At 40.9% G+C, this 6,037-nt stretch overlaps 1 non-coding gene across 1 annotated transcript; it reads right to left on the bottom strand.

Moving 5' to 3' along the window:
• Positions 1-736: 736 nt before the first annotated feature.
• On the bottom strand, positions 737-843 carry LOC132032234 (small nucleolar RNA R71). Its single transcript, XR_009408381.1, has one exon. It is a non-coding gene; the product is annotated as a small nucleolar RNA R71 (small nucleolar RNA).
• Positions 844-6,037: the final 5,194 nt, after the last annotated feature.

The following is a 6,037-nucleotide window of genomic DNA, read 5'->3' on the forward strand; positions in this document are numbered from 1 at the left end:
ACTTTTACCAAAATCATCGGAGTAAGACATTAGACCTAAACATAGCATTCTACGACTTTAGTAACCTTTTCACACCATATTCCCTGTGGGATTCGACCCCAACCTTATTGAGTTATATATTTGACAACGTCCGCGTTATACCATTAATAGGTATAATTTGAGCGTATCAAATTTTGGCGCCGTTGTCGGGGAATACGGTTTTGAAATTACTAAATAGTGTTTGCTTTATTGAAGTCTTTTACTTATTACATCACACCTTGTTTGCTACTCTGTGTAAACCAGGTGAACATGAATCGAATCAAAGAAAAATCAACGTCTTTGGTAACCAGGGGAATCGGTTGAACAATCAGGCGAATGATTCAGATGATGAGAATATTTTCGCTGAGCTTGTTCCAGAGGAGGACTATGCATCTGCCATTGTTCAGCCCCGAGTTGGAGCTGCTACTGTGAAAATTGACTCCTCTCTATACCATGTTGTTGAAGCTTGAGGGATACTTTCGAAAATCTACCGAGAATGACCCTCAACGTCATTTGCGTAAATTTTATGGATGTGTGTGCTAATCACATCCAGAACAATGTTCCTCAAGATGCTATTCGGTTGAGGTTATTTAAATATTCCTTAGCCGGAGAGGCAAGAACATGATTTGAGAAGTCGCCCAAATTCGATTACTTCATGGCGAGAGATGGTGGTCGTTTTCTCACAAAATGGTACCCCCCCCTCCCCCGCAAGAAGGCCGAAATTTGTGACAAGATCTATGAATTTAAGCGACGACCGGGGGAACAATTATATGAAGCATGGGAGAGATTCAAGGATTATTTGCAGAAGAGCCCAAATCATGGTTTTTCGGATAACATATTAATGGAGAAGTTCTACCGAGGGCTAGATCCAGTGACGCAGTCAGTTGCGAATAATGCAGCTGATGGTTGTTTCATGAACAAATCTTATCGACGGGTGACCACCATACTTAACAAGCTGACGACTCATAATCAGGCTTGGCACTCAAACAATGCTGATGTGGTACCGTTTGGTAGTGCTATGATCCAGAATATAGTGAAGGAGAATCAAGATACCCAGCAAACATTGGCAGAACTTGCAACAAATATCTCCTTGCTGACGAAGAAGTTTGATGAATCCCAGATCAAGAAGGTAAATGTTTGTGAGGAAGAGGCAGTTTTACAAAAAGGGATGTACCATACTCAAGATGGTCCGTTCCACGAAGGGTCCCCTATGCATATTGAAGATGCTAATTATGTTAATAACTCTCAAGGGGGTTACCAGAGACAGAATTACCAAGGTGGTTATCAGAGTCAGAATCAATGGAGACCTCAAAGAAGGTCAAGGTGCTTATAACAACTCTAAGAACTACAACAATAATTATGGTGGTGCGAACCAATGGAGCTACAACAACAGTAACAATTTTGGGAACAAGAGTTCCAATCCTTATATACCACCGAAAGGGCAAAACGAGCAAGGTAGTTCGAAGGTTGAATCAATGCTTGAGAAGATTCGGCAAATCGGTCCTAAGTCCGAGAGGACTTTATCCGGGCACACAGAGACAGGGGTTCCCCATACAGCGGCTATTTAGAAGCTCGAGTCACAGATGGGGATATTTTTAGAGAGCAAAGACCCTCCTAAAAAGGAAGGACTTCCGAGTGACACTATTCCAAATTCAAAGAATGGGGGAGGCGGTGTAGACCGTGTGTTTTCCATCACTACTAGGAGTGGTAAAATACTCCAAGAGGTTGATGAGAAGGTGATTGATCTTGAGCCGATAGATGAAGAGGATGAGGTGCAGTCTGAAGCACCCACTATTGTTGACGAGAATGCTACTAACAAGAAGGTTGCTGATATTCTAGAGATATTGAAGGAAGCTGAGAACACGAGTAAGCAGCCTGTGAAAGGGGCTCTCCGCCCCTTGACTCAGCTTTTCAAATCTACACCACCCTTTCCTCAGAGGTTGGTAAAGAAGAAGGAAGATGCTAAGTTCGAGAAGTTTTATGATCAGTTGAAGCAGCTATCTCTAAATTTCCCCTTCTTGGAAGCTGTCAAGGAGATGCCCGATTTTGCTAAATATTTGAAGGATCTGCTGACCAAGAAGAAAATGGTTCAACATGAAACCGTAAGTTTGACTCACACTGTGAGTTCCATCATCTCAACTACTACTGTTCAGAAAAAGGAAGATCTAGGGGCGTTCACCATTCCTTGTTCTGTTGGGCACCATGATTTTGCTCGCGCTTTGTGTGATAATGGGGCGAGTATTAATTTGATGCCCCTTGCTATATACAAACAATCAGGTTTAGGGATGCCAAGGCCGACTACTATGAGGTTACAAATGGCTGATAGGTCTATCAAAAGACTTGTTGGGGTGGTTGATGATGTACTTGTGCGGGTTGGTGAATTTATGTTGCCCGCTGATTTTGTGATTCTTGACTGTGCTGTTGATCGGGACATTCCTATTATTCTGGGGAGACATTTTCTTGCTACAGGGAGAGCTCTGATGGACTCGGAGAAAAATAAAATCAAGTTCCGAGTCAACGATGAAGAAGTGACTTTTCAGGCCAGCAAAGGGATGAAGTTACCAAGTGCTTACGAGAGCATTTCGGTAATTGATTCGGTTGATGTTATTGATGAAGCAGTAGAGTTCAAGATGGAAGAAGAAAGTTTGGGTGAAGCTCTAGCTGGTATTCTCGTTAATTTTGATGCTGAGGACATGGAAGGTTATGTGGAGACAGTAAATTCACTTGTTGGGTTGGGATCATATTCTTACCAACCAAAGAAGCTGAATCTTGACCTGAAAAATAGAACAACTCCTCCAGCAAAGCCTTCGATAATTGAGCCACCTAAATTGGAGGTTAAACAGCTTCCCTCACATCTGAAGTATGAGTTCCTTGGTCCGGACAATACATTGCCAGTGATTGTGTCAGCTCTACTGATTGAGGAGCAAATTTTACAGCTTTTGGTGGTGTTGAGGGAGTATAGACGTGCTATTGGTTGGACCATAGCAGACATTCGAGGTATTCCATCTAGGATCTGTGAGCACAAAATCCAGTTGGAGAAAGATAGCAAACCAAGTGTAGAGCATCAGAGGCGACTGAACGAGAACATGCAAGAGGTAGTCAAGAAAGAGATCATCAAATGGCTGGATGCGGGAGTGGTTTACCCAATTGCTGATAGTAAATGGGTGAGCCCAGTCCAATGTGTTCCTAAGAAGGGCGGCATCACTGTAGTGCCAAATGCAAAGAATGAGTTGATCCCAACTAGAACCGTGACCGGATGGAGAGTTTGCATGGACTATCGCAAGCTCAACAAAGCCACATGTAAGGACCATTTTCCCATGCCTTTTATTGATCAAATGCTTGATAGGCTAGCGGGGCGTTCCTACTATTGCTTCCTTGATGGTTATTCGGGCTACAATCAGATCAACATTGCCTTGGAAGATCAGGAGAAGACTACTTTTACATGTCCTTATGGGACGTTTGCATTTAGCCGGATGCCTTTTGGGTTATGTAATGCACCAGCCACTTTTCAGAGGTGCATGATGTCAATCTTCTCTGACATGGTAGAGGATTACTTGGAGGTGTTCATGGATGACTTCTCTGTAGTGGGGGATTCTGTTACATCCCGTGTTTTTGCACATTCGGGAAATTTGGACATAATGGTGGTTTGCAAGAATAAGGCTATGTTTTAATTTCATGTGGTGTGTATGTTGTTACTTATGGAAAATAGTGACACGAGAACATTGGAGATGGCCTGAGGGCAAAATTGGAATTTTGGAAATTAGTTTCGGGAATTACAAAACAAGAATTTTAAGTAATTGGGCTAAAAAAAATAAGAAAAGAGGCCCAAAAGAGAGGGGGTGGCCGGCCAACTTATGGCCCAAACCCACAAAAATTGATTAAATTTTCCATGTGCCAATTAATATAAGGATTATTATCCTTAGAAACTTCAAGAAAACAAAGGAGAAATCAAGAGCAAGACAAGAAAGGCCTTCGGCCAAGAGAGAAGGAGAAAGAAAAAAAAAAAAGAAAGAGAAAAATTCCAAGCCCTTTAGCTTCATCCAAGAAAAAAATCTTTTCTTTCTTGAATTATTAGCAAGTTCAAGACGCTCTCCGACGTGGTACAATTAGTTGAGCGAAAGGACGACGTTTGCGGCAAGTGAAAATTTGAGAAAAAGGTAAGAATCTATTTTTTTTTTTATGTTATGGAAGATGTATGTATGTTGAAATGATTAGAATTGGATGAGAAGTATGGAATTGTGATGTGTGTGTGTGAAGCCGTGTGTGTGTGGGGTGATGTGTGTGGCCGTGAGTCATAGTAAAGTGAGGGAATGATGAATTAAATTTTATTTGGCTTGCTAATGGTGTCGTAGTGACATCTATAACGTAAATAAAGAATTAACGAGTTGAGTTGGTGTTGAAGTTGGTTGTAAGTCATTATGGGAAATTATGTGATTTTTACATGATTTTATATAAGTATGGAAGTAAGGTTCTAAATGTGAATTATGGTTGTTGTTAAGGAGTTTGGAAGGAAAACAATGTAGTTTTGTAGTTTTGTTGCATTTGTAGAAGTTTGGGATGAATTATGGTTTGATGGAAATTTTGTATATTTTGTAGAATAATGAGAAATGTGTCCGAATCGTATTTGAATGGCCGTGAATTAGTAGACAAATATGAAAACGTCGATATTGGATTGAAAGTGTGAAGTTAGAATGGAAGTTATTGCATTATGAAGAAAGAAATACTATTCACGCTAGAATGCGTTTTAATTCGATTATTGATGTGGTTGATGTTGTTGTTGGGTTGGTTGTTGCTATTTTGGCCGAGTTTAATTCTCGGGGATGTTGGATTTATAAGGGAGATGCTGCCCAAATTTTTGTAGATAATAAGGGCTAAGAATAAACTTTCAAAGGCATGTGACTTATGTTTGGTAACTTTGACCAATTGTAGATTACAAGCAAACGGATTTGAGTTTAAGCAAGCATAAGGTGTGTGCAAGGTATGTAAAGCCTATCTTTTCTTCTTTTGGCATGTCCTAGTCCTACTAGGTTAAGATCGGAACCTCGGGGGTAATTCTGCTCTTGGAAATCCGAGTTTGATTTGGCATACTATTCATTCAGCGCAATTGAACTATAATCCTTATTTTTGGCTAAAAGAATGCTTAGACCTTTGTAACCTTCGCAAATGTATTTGAATCACTCCGGAACTCTTATGAATAACCTTAGGGAGCCTAATGTTTGTAATTTATGTCCGCCGCCTCGATCTGACCCGAGGTGGTCCCGCAAGTCCTGAGACTTCCCTTATTTGATTCGTTTGACTCATCTTCGTATGACGTGAAAGAAAAACGTTTGCCTATGACTCTGAGGTCCGTTGGAAATGTCCTATAACGTTATTTGAACGCTCATTACTATGATTGATACTAAATTTTTCCGAGAATGACCTACAATGTGTTTTTCGAAAAATTGATAAACTAAAAGTCCGTAACTTTGATATATTAGTTCTGATTAACTCGATACTCATTTTGAGCCTTCTGAGGCTAAGGTATAGGTATATGAAATTATGTGTCGAGTCTTGGGATTTACTTTTGATATGCATATGGTTTCTGCACTATTCCGCTCGTGCCAATTATTATGACTTCGTTCGCCGGTACCCGGGCCGGTCCTGTGATCGTGCGCATTATGACATATTCGGCAGTATGATGTGTTATGGTTTCCGAGACCTCGCCATAGGGCCGGTTACCGTTTATGGTGTTATGATGTGATATGGCATCTGATATGTTCTGATGATTTGATGTGTGTGACGTTGTGATGTGTTCGGAGTTTGTACGGAGATTTGAAATCTTCTGGAGTATGATGTGTTGTGGCACCAGCGTCAGGGGGTGACCACGTTCCCGAGCCTTATGCATGACTTTTATTTGCATTACTCGTACATTTGCATTCCGCATGTTTGGTCTGTTACTCGTATTTGTTTCGTATCTTCGACTCCGGTCATGATTTGGATTCTTTGTACCTCTTTGCTTTACATGCTCGGTACTTCTTTC

This window comes from Lycium ferocissimum, chromosome 9, assembly GCF_029784015.1.
Source record: "Lycium ferocissimum isolate CSIRO_LF1 chromosome 9, AGI_CSIRO_Lferr_CH_V1, whole genome shotgun sequence".
Lineage (NCBI taxonomy): Eukaryota > Viridiplantae > Streptophyta > Magnoliopsida > Solanales > Solanaceae > Lycium > Lycium ferocissimum.